This window comes from Chrysoperla carnea, chromosome 5 (assembly GCF_905475395.1).
Source record: "Chrysoperla carnea chromosome 5, inChrCarn1.1, whole genome shotgun sequence".
Lineage (NCBI taxonomy): Eukaryota > Metazoa > Arthropoda > Insecta > Neuroptera > Chrysopidae > Chrysoperla > Chrysoperla carnea.
The window spans coordinates 49691578-49715964 of record NC_058341.1 but is presented as its reverse complement, the minus strand read 5'-3'; positions in this window follow the sequence as shown (position 1 = coordinate 49715964).

The window sequence follows — 24387 nt, the reverse complement described above, 5'->3', positions numbered from 1 at the left end:
TTCAATAAAAAAAAAACTATATTTTATTTTTTAATATTTTGTGTTAATTATCCAAAGAATAATGACACCATCTTTCTTGTGTTTATCTTATGTATGATTTAGCTCAATTATTAAAAATTAATTTAAAAAAATAAAAATTGAAAATTTATTTTAAATATTTTCAAGGTTTGAAATATTTGTAAGAATTATTAAGCTAAATCATTCATAAGGTAAACACAAGTCATCAGATAAGGTCATTATCCATAATGGATTAATTTTATAATTATCATAAAATAATTAGTTAAATTTCAAAAGCTCTATGTGAATAAAAATTTAGTTTTTTTTTTTTTTTTTTTTTCATTTGAGATAAGTTTTTCAAACAAGGTTTAAAATTCTAAGCAACCATATACACAATAAGTGAAATTTACCAATTTTAAAAAACTCCCAACAAATTTTTTCGGGTACGGAACCCGAAACTCGCACTTGAAACATATCTAAGAACACTCTCTTTTAAATTTTCTTTTTACTTTTAGCCTTTTCTAAACTGAGTTCTAAAATAAAAGGCGCACTTCTTAATTAAAGAGTTGAAATAAAAGTCTTTTGTAAAAATTTATATCGATTCTCTGTACAGTTAATGAGTAATGTGCCCTTTTTGGTAAAAACTCTGACTTTGATAGTTAATTTCTCATAAATCGTTTAGAGTTTATTTTACGGAAATGCCTTAATAGAAATATATATTTTTAATCAAAAAAGAGCTTTCATCCCTATTTAATGGTTTCATTTAATTCTTGACTTTTCCAATGAAATTAGGAATCAGGAATTATTTTTAAGGGTGCAAATGGATATTTATACTGGTGGATTATGTTAGATTAGGTTATATTGGCTGTCCACGAAGGACACACTTTGGCTATAGAGCCCATTGTGATACCATATATGTGTTTTACCACCTTTTCCGCTGATAATTTCATTTATCTGCTCCTCAATTATTTTCAGAGGTTGAGTGCACCTCCTTCATGCATATACCATGCACTACACCAACCGATCACAACTATTAATTAAATTAATTTTTGTTGCGATGGCGGGAATCGAACCCGCTACCCCATGCATACCGCGAACGGAATTGGTTACGCCTTATAACCAACTGACCTTATATTAGTAAAGGAAAACAATTTTTTTATACAGAATAATTTGATAGAAAATTTTAAATTGTATATTTATTCAACTGTTTGAAATCAATTAGAATTCAATTAACAATGTGGCAATTTTATTTTATAAATAAAATTTATTTCAACAAAATGAAAGTATAAATTATTATAAAAGTTACGAAAACAAAATTTAGAACTTCATAATATTATATTTTATATTCTAATAATAAAATTCGAATTCATTGGGTAATATTTTTGTGTTTGGTTTCAAGGTTTTTTTAACGGAGATTATATTGGTTGTAAAAAAAGATTTCAACCATATGTAACTAATTTTGAATTTAATTTAACTCTTTTTGGTTTTATTTTATTACGTTTGAGAGTGTTATTATGTATGAAATATACCAAGGTATACTAAAGTTTAGTCCCAAGTTTGTAACGCTTAAAAATATTGATACTAGGAAATAATTTTGGTATAGGTGTGTTCATAAAATCACCTTATTATCCATTTCCGTTTGTCTGTCTGTCTGTCATCACGTACTCAAAAACGAAAAGAGATATCAAGCTGAAATTTGAATAGCGTGCTTAGTCCGTAAAAGGTGAGATCAAGTTCGTAAATAAGCAACATAGGTCAATTGGCTTTTGGGTCCGTAAGAAACATCTTGTAAACCGTTAGAGATAGAACAGATGATTAAATGTAAAAAATGTTTCTTTTAAAAAATAAACAACTTTTGTTTCAAAAATTTTTTCGTAAATATCACTGTTTACCCGTGAGACCGCAAATTGTATATTATGTTTTATATGATAATATCAGTTATATATGTGTGACATTTATGTATGTGTAATATGACACAGTAATCTACACTGTCTATACATGGTATTTCAATAATTAACTCAGTCAATTGTTTGATTTCACTTGTAATGAATGATTTGTGCAAAACCTCACCTGGTACATACACAATATAATATTTTAAAATTTTTTATTATGAAAACAAAGGTAATTAAATTGTTAAATAATTAGAACTGAATCTGTGTTTATTGTTTTAGGCGAAATAAATTTGACAAATGGGTGATGAAATAAGATAAATTTATTTAAATTTATTCGTAGGTATTACTTAAGTAATTAGAAACGAGAAAGTGTGCAAAACTCAAATTCTTATTTAACTTATTTATTTGCCAGAAAACATCTGAGGTTCGATTTCAGCCAGTTTCATCAAAATAATATAAACCTAAATTAATTTCTTTGTTTTGTGACCTATTTGAAGTTGGTATGGAATTAACAACAATTTTTATTTCGAAATTTGATAAAACGTAATTTTGACCAAAATAAAGTAGTTTTTGAGAAATCACGAAGCTGATGTTATGTAGCTAAGCTAAAAAAGTATGAGTTATTGTTTCAAGTAGTATACTAGTGGTTATAGGGGCATATCTCAGAAACTATTCGTTTAATCTTCAAAGAAACCCAGTTTTTGAATTTTTTTAGGTCAAAATTAGTTTAGGAAATTATTTTTATATACATATATGGTTTTATGACAAAATTTCCCGATTTTTTTTTTGTAGTTTTCATGAGTGAAACCCGTTTAAAAAACCCAAGAATTTTACACACAAAATTTTATTGTACGATATATGGCACGTGAACGGTATACTCGGTAAAAATTCTCCCGAGTCGATGTGGAGCATTTTCTTTCATAGGATATGTATATGGCAGAGCGGCCATTTTCGAAATAGAGAGGAAGATGGTGAAAATAAAATGAGTAAAAATTGAATAGTTTAGCTGTTCCTTGGCGAATAATTTCCCTAACGACCGGGCAAATGTTACGTAATTCTCGACTATTATTAATCAATTCAGGTTATCCTCTTTCGGGCGTTTGGGAAGAAAAAGAGGGGAGGGGGTAATATCTGCCAGCAGTATGTAACGTTTATGCGATAATTAGGGAGTTTACAGGATAAGGAGCAGAAATTTGTCTCAATTTTTACTAATTTTATTTCCCCCTTCCTCTTTATCTCGAAAATGGCCGCTCTGTCATATAAATATCCTATGAGAGAAAATGCTCCACATCAACCCAGGAGCTAATATACCACGCAGGAGAAACAGGATCCTCGTTTGCACGTGGAGCCTTGCGGATAATTTTCTTCTCGAGATACGCCTATGGTGATGCCAATTTTTAAATTTTCAGAATATGTTATTACGTCACTCGATAATTGGCCACAAGATAATTTACATAGAAACATATGTATTTCAAAATTTTATATCTTTTCAAGTCGTTAATTTCAAAGTCTTATAAATTTTAATTTCCAGTGTATCAGTCAGTATCTTTACGCTTGGTAATACGCAAATTTTTGTAAAAAACAATTTTTATTGGTTTACGTAAACAAAACTAATTAGTTTACATCTGAGAACACAGTTTAATTTATGCTAAAATTGAGTGTATTTTACAAGGCCAGATTAATTTAAATTAAAATTTAAAACCGGTATTTTAAATTTATTTTTGATATGACGATTAAAAATTGTCACTTAAAAATGTAAATTTTTTAATGTTTTTTAGATCATTAATCCAGATAATATTGTCAGAATTAAACAATAAACTGTATATTATAGTGCATACACCTGTATCCATGGCCTTACTATGATTGTTGGTATAGTTTATTAATATTGACTGAAATTCTGAACTATGCAAATAAAAATATGTCAAAAATCTTTTGTTGCGTCTGCGTGCTATAAATGTCAAGGATACTAAATAACAGATTGCCAATTTCCTGCAATTTTGTTTTACATATTCTTTTGTCAATGACTTCGGTTTTGCACATACGTCAGGCAAAAAAATCTAGCTCTGAAAATTAAAATAACACTTGCTTGTTAATTTCATATTCCAAGGTTGTTTAATAAGGTACATGCGCTTATAAGGATTTTTTTTTTTGCAATACTTTTGCAATAAAAAATTAGAAATAATTTATGAAAACAAGCTTTCGGCTTTTTAAACTCTTCTAATTTATAACAAATAATACAAGCACTCACATTCAACACTTTCTATACAGGGTATTCCAATAATTAACTCAGTCAATTATTTAATTTCACTTGCTTCAATACTTATTAATAAATCCACCACGGCACCAAAACTAGTATAAAAAAATACTCAATACTCAAGAATTTTCTAGATTATTTTTTCGTTCTTCAAGAAAGTTTCACAAAACTACTATTTGAAGCTATATACCTGCAAATTTTCAATTCAATATCTTTAATCGTTTTGGAGAAAATGGACCCCAAAAGTTTGTCATAATTTGCACCCTCACGGGAAAATAGAGGTGATTAAAAAAAATGTTTCAACCGAAAGTTGTTTATTTTTGTATAAGGAACATTTTTTACATTTAAAATTTTGTTATATATCTAACGATTTACAAGATCCAATTGATGCTCATTTACGAGCTGAAACTCACTTTTTACGTCCTGAGCACGCTATAAAATATTTCAGCTTGATATCTCTTTTCATTTTTGAGTAATGTCTCCGGATGGATGACAAACGGGAATGGATTTATTAGATTATTTTATGAAAACCTATACCAACAATTGATATACCTTAATGTATTTCCTATACACAGGGTATAAAAATGTAAATTGCTGAAATTTTAAACAGCTGTATCTTTGAGAAAAATAGTTGAATAAAAATCTACTGCTCATTCGAAAGCTAGTACAGTTTCGGAATAAGAAGCTAAAAAACTTTTTTAATATAAATAAACCAGAAATGTGATTTTGAGCTTAAGCTTAAGGTGCCTTAAAAAGTCTTAAATTTTTCCAAAAAAGTGGTATTATTTATTTAGGGGGTCTACTTATGTATTCGAAAAAGGGGGAGGAGTAACAAATTAAAAATTATGACTGAAAATCTTTTAAAAGTTATCTGATTTACTTTACGAAATAAACCCCCTTCAACCCAATGGCGCGGGGGTTAAAACTAGAAAGTTCCGCTGTAAACCATATATTCAATACTCCCTAACGCAATCTAACGCGTTAGCTAAGCGACTACTCGCAGCGATTGAGAAAATAACACACATTTTTAATTTTTCAAGAATTTTTATTTCGAAAACTAAGCACCAAGAGAAATAATTACAAGAGTACTTTTTTGCTTAAAAATACAAAAATATATATATATTTTTTAATTTTCCCCACCCCTTTTTATCGGTCGATTTTTCTCATTAACGAACTTGACCAAATATCAAAACCGTTCTTGATACAAAATTTTATTCAAAAATTCCACCATCATATCAGTACGAAAGCAATAGCTCCATTTCTTTCGAGAATTCGCTAATAGGTATGCTTCATTGGTAATTTTTTGAAAATTTTCCATACTTAGATGTGCCTCAATAGAATGAAAGCTTTGATTAATACTCTACCCATTATTTTACACAAACAAGTTTTTTACAGAAACGAGGTATAACTAACAACTTTTTCTAAATTATTTAAAAATAAATATTGCAAAAATAATTATTTCGTAACATTGTAAAAATAATAATTAGTAACTAATAATTATTTAATAATTTTCAAAATTACTTAATAATAAGAGCAAAAAATAATAAATCCTATTCAAATTAATGAGAAAAATTTTTTTTTCTTATTTCAATTCCAAACTTTAATTTGTCACATGTCATAAATATGACAGTTATGTGAATTTTTTAATGATATTTATGGAAAAAAATTCACTTTTATTTTTTAATAATTTTTCAATTAAATATATTAGAAAGTAATAAATAAGTATAAAAAAATGTATAAATCCCATTATTTTAACTCATTCAACATAGCACAGTATCGTATTAATGACACCCAATCAGGGCTCCGTAGCTGTAGATGAAAAATTTTACAATTTAAAGTAGATAACCCCCTGCTCACGCGAAAATACAAAAAAATCTTGCTCTCAAGTTTTTACGATCCTAATGGAAGCATTTTATTTGCAAAAAGAATCCTGAAGCCAGTTTGAAACTTTAATACGAATAACCAAGTACTTTAATTTAAGAATTTAATGTAATAAAAAAAATCAGATTATTTAGACGAACTAAATTATTTTCAAACTTGTATTTCAGGCAAGCTGAGATTTATTTTTTTTTCCCACATTTCTATCAAATTTTCGGAGCGTATGTGTATGTCAAATGTCTGGTTTAATTAAGTATAGTTGAAATGATTAGAAGATCTGTTTTCCAAAGTTAGCTATGATTTTTAGTCTTATTAGAAATCCGTTGGGTATGCGGCGAAAACGTAATGATTATGTGAATTAAATAAAATATCAAACAAAAAACAAAAATTATAAATCGTAGCAAATATTATTTTCTACAAATTTGTTTTTTATTATAAAAACTTCAACTTGATTAATCTCAATCAAAAATTTGTCAAACTTACAAACGATAATTAACTAAGCTTTAATTAAGGGGGGCTTAAGGAGGGGAGGGTTATCTCTCGTAAAGTGAAATTTCAATCATACCGTACCGTGTAAATGTTTGTGAAAGAGTTCCTTTCGCCGCCAATGTTATTTTAAAAAAAACTGCACAATTTACTTCCCCCAAGCGCAAGGATCTCCTTAAAATAAAATATGAAACAAGAAACAAAAATAATAAATCGCAGCAAATATTATTTTGTACAACTTTGATTTTTATTATAAAAACTTCAACTCGCTAATTGTTATCGAGAAATTCTTTAAACTTACAAACGATTGGATTCAGGATGTGATGTGTTTTATCCACTTTTCAGATTCTGTTTATTCAGTTTTTTCCAGTTTTTTTATTACCATTAAAAAACAAACGGCTCAACTAATTCTGCTGAAATTCGAATCGAATTAGCCCAGTCACGCGTTTATGTCATAACTGGTTCGCTAATCAAGGCGAAAGAATTCAGTTTGATTCGGATATTGCGGCATTGAAACCGAGGAAATATATAAAACTGGAGATTTTCAAAATCGACCCCATTACATTAACTTCCTCTAGGAAGTCAATAAGATTACTTAGTTAATTATGCACTGATATGGAACCTTGATTGTCAAATACTTACTGACTCTTGACCGATAGATTTTTTAAGCAATTAAAAAAAACTAACATTTACATTCGTCAAGTGTATTATGTTAAGTAAATAGATGCAATAATCTCTTAACCCAACCGTGACTTTAATCTATAATACAATTTATAAACTATTAGAATTTTGTTAATAATTAAGTAGGAAGCACGTTTTAGTAATACAACACGACAATTGACCAGTAGTTTTATCAACGAATTGAAAATTTCTGTATTTGCGTACACGTAGTAAATTTATTAGTCATTAGTATTTTTACAGAAGTTTGAAAAATAACACAAATACGCTGAAAATTCCACAACAGTTTATCATTATACTCAACTAAGGTAATCGCATGGTTTTCGTATTTTATAAAGGTTGATCCAATTCCAGTTTTATTTGTTTGCAACTCTGTAAATTCGAAAGATGTAAATACTTTCACTTGTTTTAAACGTAAAATATTAGTTGGAAGCAACCATTTACGATATTTTATCGATTAACTAACACTCATCGTTTAAAAATTGTTTGATTGTAGACTTTAACGGGAAGATTTGTTAAAATTATCAACCTACTGAAAAAACAAATCACAACATTGTGCAAAAGTTCGAGGAAACTGCTTCATCTCAAAAAATTGCTTCTGTCAGAGATAGTTTGTAGCGGAAGACCCGGAATTATAAATTCGCCCCCGTTCACAATTTTTGAGCTTTTCTTACGACTTCCTTTGGCGCATTTTGCTTCGGGATTCGAATTTAAATCCTTTTAAATCATCGAAAATTAATTCGAACGAATCAACTGCTGCAGAAGGTCCAGAGGTGCAATTATACTTAATGGATATAATAATATACTAAATATTCTTGCCTTGTACAAAGAAAAAACAGATTTGCATTTATTTTTTTACTCCCGGCTAAAAAAGAGGTGTTATAAGTTTAATGTGCCTGCATATCTGTGTGTGATCTTCTAACGGCTGAGCAGATTTTCTTGAAACATAGCTAAGAACACTCGCGATCAAATTACCTTTCAATAAAAAAAACTAAAACTCGCGGCATCCGTTTAGGAGCTTCAATTCCATAAATGCATCGATTACACCTTAGTTTTCGAAATAAAAATTCTTGGAAAACTAAAAATGCAATATTCGAATTTAAGAAAAATGTGTTCAATCTCTGAGGGAATTCGCATACATAACGCAGCTCCTGCACTGCGAATTTGTTTTATTCTGGCTGCGTAATATTTAAGGCTAATTTAGAGCGTGATTTTTTCAATTTTTTCTGTAATTTTTAAAATAGGCCAATTACAGTGTCCACTAAATATACATAAACTAATAGGGGAAACTTTCACTTATGTTTAAAAATAATGAGGATGTTTCATGACGGATATAGTAATGGAAATTTTAATTCTTACAAGAAAACCATTTAATTTTTCCCAACCTTAAGTAAATAATTTCACAGAATTATGTAATCATACAGGTTAAAAAAAAACAATTTTCTACATTTTATAGCAGATAATTACAGTAATGGCATGCAAACTTAATAAATTTATTGTTGATGTATGATGTGCAGATATCGAGGTAAATTTGCAGAAAAAATAATTTGCCTTGATTGAAAAACAATTAAATAAAATGTATGTAAGCAGGAAAATTTAATATATGATGTGACGAATAATTAATTATATAGCGAAGGTGCATTTTTTGCATAATTCTTTTGTATAAAAACAAGTTTGAAAGGTTTTTGAATTCCTGATATGAAAATCTAATACACGACGCACAATATATGTAGGAAATTCTTATAAGATAATCTTACACAAAAGGGAAAGTATCCTATTTCGTACCTAGCGGTTTTTTCATAACTGATGTTTTTTAGACTATACTAAAGAAAGCTTAAATTTTTCGGGTGAAATGACCCACCAGGAATCATGTTGAAAAAGATGCTCATATATATAAAAGTAAGTTCAAGCAGGTGAGAATATGAATGTCCCACCCCTTAGTTTCTCACTCCTGCACCAACAAATATTTACGGCGTTGCTGGATACTAACTCTGCATAAGTATTCAAAGCGAATTACATAAAAGCCGATTAAAAATAAATCCGGTAACTGCAAAACCGGAAGTTAAAAAAAGTTTTTGATCTCCCGTCAATTTACGTTATTTATTTATGTACGGCAGTTATAAAATTTGATTCGAATACTTATGCAGTTAGTAACCATCAACGCCGTACATATTTCCTTTTGAAGGGGCGACACACAATCGTATTCTCTCCTGTACTCACCTGTACCTCAAGAAATAATGCATGAACTCAAACTTTATCACAATATTCGTCATTTATTCTAGGATACAGCACGCAAAAGAAATCCATAAACCCTAACTTTCTACCGCGTGGTAAATGAGCTTCTGAGGCGTTGTAGAGCATCACTCATGCTACATACATATAGCAGAGCGGCCATTTTCGAGATAGGCGGAAAGTGAGATATGAAATTAGTAAAAATTAAGAAAAATTTCTACCTCCTACCAAATAAGCTCTCTAATGGTCACACAAACGTAACATACAACTGGCAGACATTCCCACCCCTCTCCTCCCCAACACTCGAAAAAGCTTAAAATGGTTTGTTCCATGATTAGCCCGGATAGGAAAAGGGGGATATTTCTACTAGTATTACGTAACATTTGTGGGGTCGTTAAATAACTTATTTTTCAAGGAGCAGAAACTTTTTACAATTTTTACTTATTTTATTTTCACCTCTCCTTTATCTCCAAAATGGCCGTTCTGCCATATAAATGGCCTATAAGAGAAAATACTCCACATCGACTCCGGAGCTTATTTACCAAGCGTCAGAAAACAGCTTCCTACCTTTGATGTGAAGTTGCAGTTTTATCTATGTCACTAACCGAACATGAACGCGAAATTTAAACTTATTCGAATGTTTACAATTATAAGATTTTGAAAGTGGGGCATCTTAGAAATAGGGCTATCTTCGGCGCAGGTACCTTACTGAACATTATTATTGATTACACTGGTCAACAAAATTTGATTTTTTGTTTCCCACATTGATGCGATAGACATTTCTTCTAGTTTTTGAGGGTGTTGAATTCGAATTTGAATTCCGAATTTCTCTAATACATAAGATTTTTGAAATATTTTTTGTTATATTCGAAGTTCCGTAAAACCATTTTGTAATTATTATTTCATATGAAAAATTTTAAGATTTCCTTTTCCTTCCCTCTTCTTTTAAAATACTTTTTGAATCATACCGATATCCTTTTTGCTGTTCGAGAAATCATATGATATTTATTATAGTTAAAATACCTATTCATTACTACTAATTTATATTTTTATCTGTAATTAATTAATCCTATAGTTATATTTTTATATATATATACTATTCTATTTGTTTGAAAAAGATTTTGGGAAAATTCAAAATGGCTTTTGAGGGGGAATAAATGGTATTTTCTGATGGCGTAAATATTTTCGTGAGAAAAAATTATTCACCGTTGAAATATGACCTCGAATTAAGACACAAGTTTTTTCCATGTGAAGGGACGAATTTCTCGATAACGTGACGTGTTGAAGCAATTTTGCGCTCAGATTCATAATCAGCAAGTCAAAAGCTTTTCAAAAAGTAAAGTCATGCTTCTGTTGCAAAATTTGTGTTGACCAGTGTTATCTGTGTATTATTAACTCAACCTTGTGTATAATGCCGGAGCTTCATTTAGGAAACCTGGATTAGTAAACATTTATGAAAATGATATTTTTGATACATTTTAATAAACAGCAAAAATATAACTAATGACTGAATAAAAATAAATATAATCACAATACAATAGAAATAATCTATACATCATGCTAAATTGAAATTGATAAATTGCGTGTTTATATAATTTATAAACATCCTGTATAATACCTTTGTTTAATTATTTCATCTGTATCTACGATGATCATACCGCGCGATTCATGGCATTCATTTAAAAAAAATATTACAAAGATAATCAAGTTTTTTTGATTTATTGAATAACGGGTTTTATTATAAAATTACTATGAGGATGGCATGCCATATAGTCTGGTCGCCAAGTTCAAATTGGTGAAATATAGAAATGCTAATCGTAAAAATACGTGTGATAGCTTGTTGGATTCGGAATGATGTCTAGAAAATTATGCCAGAAGCGTTTTTCAGCACACAACAAATTGTGTTGCAATTATTATTATGGGCTAGACAACGCATTTTTCTAGACATCCTTCCGAATTCAATGAGCTATCACACGAATTTTTTTCATTGTAACATTTACATATACGACGAATTTTATACAATTGATAATCTATTAAAATTAAAATTATAATAAATCATAAAAAAACATGAACTTTGATTGACAGTGAAAAATTATTCTGGAAAATCCTGTACAAAAATTCTTTCTTACAATAAATTGTAATCAAATGCAGCACACGACAATTAATTTTAATAAATCATGAAGATTAGATGAACAATAAATTATGAAGATGCGATGATGGTACAAGCACTGGCAAACTTACCAAAAATTTGATTTCAAAACTGCTGAATTTATGATATTTGTTTTCTGATTGAATTAAAACGGATGAAGAATATTTGGTAACTGAGAGCAGTTGTGGTTACTTGTGTATATTCAATATTCTTGAAAAAAGCAGCAAAAACTCTTTGCTTTGATATAAATTTGAAAAAAAATTTTTAAATCATTTTTCGTGCCTGTATAGTATAATAAATTATATACTGTTTGACAACCACCCACTTAGGGATTTATAATTTATGAAGACGAGTTCTTATGGACGTTCTTATGTATAAAACAAAGAAATACGTAGTGCCCGACTTGTTAAGGATATGTGAGCACGGTAATGGGAGCACAAATAAAAAAAATATATTTTCAATTTTGATAGTGAATTATGTTATAACTTAACACTATAAGATGAAAGAATAAAATTTATCGATATCTGGAGTAATTTTCAAAATATTGAAAATTGAAAAATTTTGTTTTATTTTATTAAGCTTTCGATATTTCGAAAACAAGGCAGGTATCGACAAATTTTATTCTTATTTTTCGTCTACATTCATGAAGCTATAATAAAATTTATCATCAAAGTTGATAAAGTTATTAAATTATTGTATCGGTCCTTGATTCGTGTGCAAATTTGCAAGAAAATCGTATGTCTACAAGTTGGGGAAAATTACGTTAACAATTTGGTTGCTTTAGGTTCTGTTACACATCCCGTGATAATTAAAGCAAATGTTTTCAAATGTAAGACGTATTTTCTCTCTGCCTTAGTTCAATTAGGAAAAATATATCTGAAATTCAGGCCTCTTAAAATAAACTTTCGGAAACGTTGCCAGCGCTGGTAAATGCCATTACAAATTAATGCGGAAAATCATTGATTGAAAAAATGTTATAAGAAATTTTTACAAATTCATTCAACCATAAAATTTTAATAAATTAATGTAATTGATAGAATAAAAAAGATGAAAATGTGAATATTATTTAAATTATATTAAAGGAAAGTATGAAAACAAGTTTTTCACTTACAAATTCAAGGTTAGAATCATAATAAATGATCTGTGTAATTAATATATTTATATATATTTATCAAGTGATAAGATCAATGTAATTTTTTTTGTTTATTTATTAAAAACAATTTGTATGTAAATTGAAAATGAGAGGGAGTTCGATCACGGTACTTGATGAGGCTTGATGGGGATAATATAGTTAACATTTTTTGCAAAAAAATAGAACCGATGAAAAACGTACAAAAATGTAAAAAGTAATTTTAATAAAGTATCAACTAAAATATCCATCTGCAATTAAAAATTGATTTAATTGCTCACAAGGAAATTATTGATATTAGTCGGTTCTTTATTAAAATGATTTTTTACTTTTTTTTTAACATTTTTCGTCAGTTCTATTTAGAGTTTTTGTAATTGTTGGAATTTTTTTCCCAAATTGATATGAGACCAACTTCGAGGTATATTCTGTCCAATAAAAATAGAATTATCAAAATTAGGCTAAACTCTATAAAAATTTATGTTTGGTCATACATAAAAAAACAAATAATATACGCGTAGAATTGAAAACCTTCCTCCTTTTGTTTTTTCGTCGGTTAAAAAAAATATTTACCTTAGACTATAGAAAAAGGAGGTGCACTCAGCACTCAGAAAATAATTGACGAGCTGATAAATGAAATTATCAGTGCAAAAGGTGGTAAAACACATATATGGTATCACAATGGGCTCTATCAATAGCCTAAGTGTGTCCTTCGTGGACAGCCAATATAACCTAACCTAACCTAGACTTTAGTAGTGTAAAAGAACAATTAATATTTTATGCGCATTGTTTGGTAAAAAATGCAATGGGATCAATCTACTCACCTATTCTTACAAGGTCAGTTAAACGACCCCTTTTGAGAAATTTTGAATATTTCTAAAACTTTGAACAAATCAAAAGAAATTGGCATGCCAATACTACTTAACAGTTAAATAAAGAAACCAAAAAGATTTTTCATAGAGAGATCATCATAGGACACCTTCTCCTACTTCATATGTTAAGCATGTCTCGCCTACCAATAATCTTGATCTCCCTATCGAAAATTTATAAACAAAGAATTGCTAAAGTAAAAAATTTCACAACGCAGACTTGTCGCCTAACTAATGAACCTTATAGTTGCTATCGTGTTCGTTCTACTTTAAAATAACTTCAATAAAAAAAATTTAAATAGATAAATATAAGCAAATTGATTATGTAAAAAAATAAATATTCAAATATTATTTCTTTGACATAGGTATGATTGATTTTTTTTTTTGTTCATTGGTTCGGTGAAATTTGGTCAAGAGCACATCATATCATTAAATCCTGACATCTCATGGTAATGATTCAAACAGCTTTTAATCTTATCCATAACTTTTAGTATTAACAACGATCATAATATTCTATTTCAATTTATTCCTGTATTTAGTAAATAACGTTTTATTTGCTAATTAACGTTTTAATTTAAAAAAAAAAAAAAATGTCGAAATACAAGAAACATCGTTCGATAAATATAATAAAATTAAAATAATAAATACCAATATCGTCAATTTTTTTTAGACTTTTAAATAATCTTCATCCAATTAAAAATTATAAAAAAGTCAATGATTAAATTAGTCCTAAAAAAGTCATTCTAGGTGAAAATTTGAAAAATGCATGTATTTTGGTTTTGAAGTTTTATTTTAATTTTGTTATGCTTGTTTCTAAAATAAATGCTTTTAAGATTGCAAAATCTCATAGCTAGATATTTGGAGAATATGGGAATAATTTCGGAGAATATTTCAATAATTTTGAAATAGTTCAGTAACGGTACTATTGTATTAATTTTATTGGAAAATTAGACCAATCAAATTCTTCTGAATTAAAATCGTTAAAGGAAAGATAAAATTATACTTGCTTGTTTTCGACCCTTTGGAACTAAAATCTATCATTTTGTGTGTCCACATTTCCGAAAATGTCCAATTTCCCAATTTGTGAAAAATGCTGATAAATATAAAAAAAATTCAAGCAAGAGTTGTAGCGAATTAAATTTTATAAAAAAAAAACCTTAGTGTCATCAGTTTGTTATGCCCGAAGACTTAAAAAATTGATACAATAGTCAAAGCCCAATATTACACAAAGTTAACGATTAATTTCAAAAAATGGTAATGTGACTTGGTCCACCCGTTCATGCGATGTTATCGTGTTCGACTTTTTTGTAAGGATTTTTAAGGAGCAAAGTGTACGTAAATACTTACTACCATACAAGACATGAAAAATACTTTTATTCCTACTTTTATTCCCATTAAAAATTAATTAAGGAATCATGTTGGAAAATTTCGATCACTATATTGAAGTCAGTAAAAAAGTTAAAATAATCATGAACATTTGACAAATATTAATTGCCAAACATAAACGGTTTAAATTTAATTATACCCATATTCTATACTTTCTGGCTCATTAATTTGTCGAATCCATTCTTAAAAAATTTGTATAATGTTATCCTTGGCATCAATTTTCAGTCATCAAGTCTTTTTATATTTTATTAAACTTTGTATCCTTTATCTAATTGCGGTTAAATACATTATTCTAAAAACATAGTTTAGAAAAAACATAGAACTTTGTTCTTTTAAAAATAAACCAACTAGATAATAGATCTTGAGCCCATAATGAAGTGAGATTTCCATAATTCTTTTCTCTTGCTTTTTTGATGACTGGAAAATGTAAGAAAGAAATTTGTATTAATCGTAGAATCCTTGTCGAATTTATAGAAATATACTTTTTTGATGTTCGTGTTTTCCGTAAACTTCTTTTGCCTGCCTTATAAGTTAAAAGAAACTTATTGGGTACGTGGAAAAAAATGGCAATGAGTTTGCAAAAGATGATGCCAATCTTTCAGACAGTTACTAACTTTCTTCTATTATTTTTTTGTTGTTATCAATAAATTTCTTTTAAAATAAATGGCAGACAAAAAGAAGTAATCGAAAAACACGAATACCGAAAAACTGAATTCCCATAAACTAGGCACTAGAGATTCGAGTTAGCTCGACTTTTATCTATACTCAAAAACTTAGACCAAGAGAGTCATGAAAATTTTTCATCATTATGGGCTCACGGTCTACGTAATTAATGTGAATGAATGGATTTTTAATGTGGCATGACCCAGATAAATCGAAAAGATAAGTAAAAGATCTAAGTTTAAACTTCAAGGCGAATAAATATTATTAATTGTGTTTAACATGGATAAAGACTTGTATAATCGAGGTTGTTGATTATAAAGGAAAAAAGAGATGGGTTTTTCATTCTTGAATAAAAAAAATTGATTATTTTGATTTGTAAAATGCTAAATGTAAAGAAAATAATAAATATTCTAAGTTTGGAAATTTAGGATTGGCCGGTAAATAATTAAACATTTAATATTTGGTGACACAAAAAAGCTATGAAACCCAAACTTATAATTTTAGTTCCAATTTTAAAACACTTATGAAATCGCTTCCCTAGTCCCCATGACTCAGAATATTCGATGAGGTTATGGTTGACAGTTTTTAAAACACATGCGTCATGCAGGTTTTTCACTAAACTTCTTTTTTTTTGAATTATTGTGTAGACTGTAGACAATCAGACAGGCGGATGGATGGACGGACAAACGGAAATGGACAAATAAGTTGATTTTATGAACACCTATTCGCACTGTGCGTGAGTTTTATTGTAACGATACACTACTTTAATTATAGAATTGTATGGATGCATATGTAATTGTATGGATTGCATTTATGACTTACATTAAAAATTTAATATTATTGTCTCACAAATTTAAATAAATAATTATGATAATTTACATTTGAAAAATAATATTTGTGCAATTTGATTTCTTATTTTCACAATTTTTAATACATTAAGTTTAAATAATTAGTGTTTTTCAATAATTTTAATTTGACATTTTCTATAACAATAACATGTAAAGAATTGCAAATTAGTTAGTCCCTACCATGACTATGCACACAACGAATACCAAAATTTTGTTCGTATCATAAATATTTCTAAGCTTTACAAACTTGGGACTAAACTTCATATACTCAGATATATTTTATGTATACTATATCTATATTAAATACTCATTTCGCAATACATGTATGTACTTATTAAGAGGCCTTCATAAGTTTATTTTTGCCCTTTAATTAATCATGCTTGCTCTTCATTAATTACATGTGTATAAAATTATATGATCAAAGGTTTATTTTTATAATAGGTTCAAGGTTTCACGTGTGATATATTACTTTGATGTTTTTTGTTTTTCTTTTTTTTTGGTCTGAATAACTATGTTTAATTCATAAAACTTTGTAATTTTCTTGAATAAAAATAATGAGCTTGCCTTTTAATTAAACTATGACTTCAAAAGAATTTGACTTTGTACGAAGGAAAAGAAACTTACGTTCTGAAAGGAATGGGATAAATATACAATAGAATAATTATGCTGTTTACTTTTAAGAGCATTTAAGGTTTTTTTTCTTTTTGTTTTCTTTTTTGTATTCGTTAAATTTGATCAAGAGTTAAAAAAAGAACTTAATTTCCTGAAACTTCCACCATTTTTTTTTTTATATTTTATGGGTGCGACTTGTATGTACTTCGAAAAAGGTGAAATTCACGTTTAAAAAGTGTGTTTTAACACCAGATAATCAGAGGGAACAGTTCTTATATAATTTGCACAGAAAAATATTATATTGAACATCCATGTATGAAAAAAACTGCAATAATAGTTATTTAACTGCATTTAAATTTAATTTACAGCTATATAACGTAAAATTATTTTAAATATGAACAAAAACATTTTTATATTATAATAAGTTGGTAAAAATGTTTAGATTTGCAATTTACCCGCCAAATTAAATTAGTTTTTTTTTGTTATAAATTAAAATTGGTAATTCGGAATTCCAAAATACTGAAGAAGCTAATGATTAAAAAAAAAAAGGCATTTGGACCAAATACTCCACAAAGAAACCGTTGGAGGGAGACAAAACCGAACTTGGTTCAGTTTAGGCCCTTTTACTTAAAAATCATCCTAAAACATCAGGGAAATAAACAATTTCAAGCATTTTTTACGTAGATTACGAATCCGTCTGCAGAGATACCGAAACTTACAGTTTTTCTTTAATTCAGGAAAATATGCTCAATTTTCTTGGTTAATATTTTCAAGCCTAAAAATGAATAAACCTGCAGACCCGCCCTGACTCGACCCCATTAAATGCCTGGCCAACCTGTAGATCACAGGGTGAATTCAATCACAGAGTGAACTGAAGGAAAAAAAAAACCCGCAGACCTGTACCAACTCGACCCCATTAAAGTCATGGCCAACCCGTAGATCACAGAGTGAATTCAATCACAGGATGAACGAAAGGGCCAAAAAACCTGCAGACCCGTAATAACACTACCCGTAAATCACAGGGCGAACGCAAAGGAAAAAAATTTAGTTATATGCATATAATGTTAAAAAAATAAAAATAAAAATATTTATCGTTTTTAATTCTATTTTGTACAAGCTTGTGTTGTTGTTCTATACTCAATTTATGCGTCTTTTTTATCTATCTTGGAGTTAAATGACTAAAAATAAATATCTGGCGTTAATTAACATATTTTTATGTGTACTTATATATACCCCATATTTTATTATAGTTCACAATATAATTTCGAAGCGTATTTATTTTCGAAATTCAATAGGCACTGAAAAAGAAAGTTTCTTTTTACCATTCTTTAAAGCTTTAATAATCATACGCATCAGAAAAACCTGTTATTACGAATAATAGTGAGGCAGGAAATTAACAAATTAGCACTTATATTTATTTTTTTCTGGAAACAATTTACTTCGATTTCCCAAATTCATTCTTAGACGGTTTTATGTACAAACTTAATACGATTTACTGTTCAAACATTTATAAAAAATACGACACAAATTCTAATTTTTTACATTTTTAGGTAAAAAAATTTTATAATCTTATACTTTTAATATTTTTGTTTGAATATTTTCGATTTTATTAAATTAATTATGTTATAAATAAAATATCTTATTAATTGGTCAACTTATTACTTCATTTCAAAATTGAATCTTATTTATTGTTGTTAATCTTAAAAAATGTATTTTTATAACTTATAAAATTAATAATTAATCATTAATTATATTAAAACTGATATTGTCTTTGTTAATAAGAATTATTCATTATTTATTATTTAAAAAAACAAATTTATCAATTTCATATTTTTAAGATATTAACTATAATGATTAGAGTTAACTTTTTTTGACCCGGTTGTAACACAGTTTATCATCTTCGGTAATTTAAACATCATTATTTTTGTCATCTGTTTTTAAGATTGCAATTTTATAATATTAGATCCTAATTACTAAAATAGTTTTTTGCAGAGTAAGTACAGGATGAACAGACAATTATTCGAAAATCTATAAAGAGAAATCCCTTCAATTTTTCCAAAATATCTTTCAACCATCTTATACAACATAAAAGATAATTTAAGAAAATTAAGTAATGTATTGTGTGCTTTTATGTCAATTAAGTATCTAGAATTGATCGAATTGCCTTTTACATCATTTTCGTACAATTCTCTTACGCACCCTGTATACCATCTGCCTTATCGAAGCCAAGGGTACGCCAAAATAAAAATTTGCCTGATAGAGTTTATTATTTACATTAAAAAGTTTATCTCTTAGAAAAATCAACTTACATCCATAATTTCGACGACTTTTTCCCCATCATTACTGCCAGAACCATCATCGCCAATCTCTAAAACTGATACGATCGGTTTATGATAGCTGAAGTAAGAAACGAACAGTTTTGATTCGAACCTATTTAAATGTCTAATAAAGACCGCATCAATAGCAGTTTTGTATTTCGTTGTGCTAACATTGCGATCATTTGACATAGTTAAACCAAATTCATTATTTAAAAATTCAATTAATAGTTGATTTTTATCGTCTGCAAAGTTTATGTTGAAATCTCCACTCAAAATCATTGGCAATTCATAAAAGCTTTTTCCAATCTTTTTTGAAGCAATGCAGATGCGTCATGAGAATAAATGAATAAAAAAATATATTTTTAATTAAAAGGAAACCGCACACAGTGTTCCCAAGCGGTCACCCATCCAAGTACTGACTGTGCTCAATGTTGCTTAACTTCGGTGATCGGATGCGAACCTGTGTACTGACTGTGACAAGATCTTACGAATTTTCGATCAGGACACGTGACCCTGTCGCGAATTTAACATTTTTTACCCATTACAAAAAAAGTGTACAACGCCGCTAAAGAAGTTTTCACTTCAAAAAAAATCTTTTAGAAACTTTTTCTTTAGAAAAGATTTTTAGAGTACAAGGTCAACAAAGTTTATATATTTCTCGAAGACTCTATCACATCCAAAGAGAAGCCAATAAAATATTGGTAAGAATATTTATTACTAAATTCAGATTGTTATATAATTTTAAAGGTCATTCAAAATACACTTTTGGATTAAATAAATATTTTGAAATAATTTTATATTAAAAAATATCAAAACAAAAACCATTTACGCAAATTATTTTGTAAAAATGTTATATAATGAGTAGTTTAGTATTGACAAATTAAATTACAATTTATGGTTCATATGAAAATATTATAAATTATGTTAGTAAATAGTTTTTAACAAATGGTTTCCTTTTTTTTTGCATAAATAAATGATATACATGAATGTACGTTTAATTACTAATTACTGTTGTGTAGAACTTACAAAATGTTTCAAAAAAGTGTGTTATTTAATGTTAATTAAAATATTTTAATTTGACACAAGTTAATAACTCTAACAAGTGAAAACAAACAATTGAGTGAGTTAATTGTTGATATACCATGTATAGACAGTGTTGATAACTCTGTCACATTACACATACATACATGTCACACATATATAACTGATATACCCATATGATACTTCAATTTGCGCATAATATGCGCTCTCATGGGTAAACAGTGATGTTTACGGCAAAATGTTTGAAACAAAAGTTGTTTAATTTTTTTATAAGGAACATTTTTTATATCCAAACTTTTGTTCTATCTCTAATGGTTTACAAGATGGATCCTACGAACCCAAGACCTATCTTGCTCATTTACGAACTCGACCTCACTTTTTACGTCCTCAGCACGCTATAAAATTTCAACTTGATATCTCTTTTCGTTTTTAGGTAATCGTGATGACAGACGGATAGACGACAGACAAACAGACAACCGAAAATGGACTAATTAGTGCATTTTATATTTTATGAACATCTATACCAAAATTTTGTTCATAGCATCAATATTTTTAAGCGTTACAAACTTGGGACTAAACTTAGTATACCTTGATATATTTCATATACGTGGTATAAAAATACTTGTTTTATCGATAACATTATTTCAAACTAAAAGTGTTAAAACTAATGGTAGATGTTTCGATGGTGAATTATGTTATAGCTTGACGATATAAGACGAAAAGTAAGAATAAAATGTTTCGAAATCTGGCGTAATTTTTAAAATAGCGAAAGTAGAAAATTTTGTTTTTAAGTATTCAGCTTTCGATGTTTCAAAAACCAAGACAGATACGCAAAAATGGTACTCTCATTTTTTGTTTACATTCATGAAGTTTTAAAAAAATTCATCATTAAAGTTGAAAATAAGATAACATAATTTCACAGATATATGAATGGAAACACTTGGTTTTTTTCTTTTCATTGCCATTGCTAATAATTTTACTTTCTATTAAAATTTTTTTTTTTTAATTTGTTTTCATTCATTTCAAGTGAAACATCAAAAACTTTCAAAATATGTCGTTTCTTGAGATTTCTTCGAGAAGAGCCAAATGTATTTTATACCGATTATTTCAACGATTTTTTTCTTCAAATTTGCATGGACAATTATGTTGAAATTTTAGCCACATTCTTAGAGTAAAAACCTACCTATAAAAAGAAAGATTGTCAATCATAGGGACTGTTGATGGAAGTGAAAACTTAAAAATTTGGAAAAACATGGCATTTGGCCTGGCTGGATTCTTCGATAGTGGAGCTCGCTGCGCTCACAAATAGCTCTAATAAATACCTATTCACAATACCTGAATAATAATACATACTACGTCAATACTATTCAAATAGCTGTACACAACTCTAGATAAATATGGTGGGGGGCGCAAATAAATACATTTCAATAGTGAGATGTAATGTAATATATTATTTATATGCGTTTCCTCCATTTATTTCATGGATTATAATTTTTTGGTGCGAAATCCTCAAAAACATTTTGTAGTGGACTGAATTGTGAATCTAAACCATCCTCGCATCTACTTGAACATACACAAAAAAATAAGTCCATAATTTACTAATCCAAGTAAGCGCATAATTTACGCAGACATTAAACTTGACGGTTTCAAGCTCAATGAAAAGCTCATTCATTCAGCTATTGATTAAAAGTTACATTTTTTGTTAGAAACATTTTTCCGTAAACCGTACAGTTTAGGGAAAAACGGACTGAAAAGTTTTACCCAAAATTGTTTCGTATTAAAATGCTAATTCGTATAATTGTTTTTGAAAAATTTAGGCACTCTTTGAAAAAAATTTTCCAATAAATTCAATAAGTTTTTTGTTTTTCTATAAAGGCCATTTTTGTTCAATTTGAATAAACAAACGCCCAAAAAGCTAGATTTTTGCTATGAATTACTGTTTCTTTTTATATTAAAGTGTTTATCTAATGTTTGTCAGTTATGAATCAGAGTGAGCTTGTAATTGAACCTGAAAACTTAGATGGAATTCGATTCCGGTATTAAATGCGAGCCTTTGAAATTTTCTTTATGGATATGCCAACTTAAAAAAACACTATGTATATTGTCAATATTCACTTACATTCAAGAGCTGATTCTCCTCTTAAGTAGTTTGTACATATAATCAAACAGAATGTCACAGATCGAAAATTTTTATTGATTTTATTGACAATTTGTATTGACGGTATATTTATTTTTACTTTTTTGAAACTCCTTGTAAAATGCCATGGATGTTTGCGTTCGATAAATACTATTGATTAATATATATAAATAGTTTGTAAATAATATTTAATTATTGTTATAGTAGTAGTTAAATATCAAATATATTTTAATATATAAATTTATAAAAATAATTATGTAAATTTATAAAAATAATTACTTCATTGACCGAGTTTATATATACTTAGTAACTATAAAGTTGGTACATTACACATTACAATTTATATATTAAGATAGTTCCTCCGCGACAGTCCAGTCAAAAAGTTTTGGACTAATACTATCATTCAGTGCATTAACTGTGCTATGACTATTATACATATACCATATATTATTTTCACAAGACTGTAGTTACTCACAATTATATCACACTATGATATATACCTTTACCATTAGTCTTTATATCCTTTCCACAAAAAATTATCGCTAAAACGAGTTATTTATTTAAGTTTTTTATCGAAACTATATGGTAAATAATTTTTATTTTTTTTATATATTTTCTAAATATAGTATTCTACATTATATTAGTTTTTCATAGAGATGGTGAACGTCATTCATTGATAAATAAATATAATATTTGTAAATTTGTGTATTTTTATACGCTTCTCCCATGTACACGTACAAATTGCGTCACTTTTAATTGCTAATATCTCATGTATGACATGGTAAATCATCTTCTAATTTTAACAGCATGTGTATTATGAATTAAATATTTTATATTCTGAGTTTTGAGAAATTCTTGAAATATCACTTTCGTGTAGGTACTACCTTAATAGGTGGGTACTTTTCATTTCAATATTGCATACAAAATAAATATATATTTATATATTCAATATTTATTTACATATGTTGATTCATATAATTATCTTAATCAATATATAAAAATTTTAATTTATTTAATTTTTATTAAAATTTTGTTCAAAGAATAAAAAGGTAATAATCGTACGTCTTTACTTAATATTAAGTTTGTATACAGGGTGTTCTGAATTGACCTCTTCATTTCCTGAATAAGAAAAAAAAAGAAGAAAATGTTTACCAAATTTGGATCTGAGGCCTAATTTAAGAGATAATTAACCAAATCCATTAACAAAAAATACATTCATCAAAATTAAATTCAATCAATAAAACACTATTTAAACAGAGGATATGTTTTATCATAGTATGAAGGAATGACCTAAATGCAAAATTACTACAAGAAAAACTATATTTGGTCATTTATATTATCATAAAAACTAAACCATAAACCATGTTTTATTACACACCCTTTCTTTGTAAATTCAGTTTTGTGCACAACATATCGTGCGTATATCACATACCTTAGCATTTATTTACCAAAAACGGACCGTATACTCACGGAGAAACCACACTATGTATATTGTGTGGAAGTTGTAAGTTGTTTAGATTTTGTTTTATTTATTTTATTTTTATTTTTTTGTTTTGTTTTAAAAAAATAAATAATTCAAAAATAAAAAAAAACCCGACTGTTTTAAATAAAAACTGAAAAGAATAAAACAAATGTAGTAGTTTAGATGGCGACTTAACAGCCGAGGTATATTATTGGGAAGATTCGAGCTGGTCTAGATTTTAATGGATCCCGACTGTTAAAGTCGCTATATAAACTACTAGACTTGTTTCAGTTCTTTGCAGTTTTTATTTAACACAGTCGTGTATTTTTATTTAAAATTTTTTTTAAGCTATATTGCCA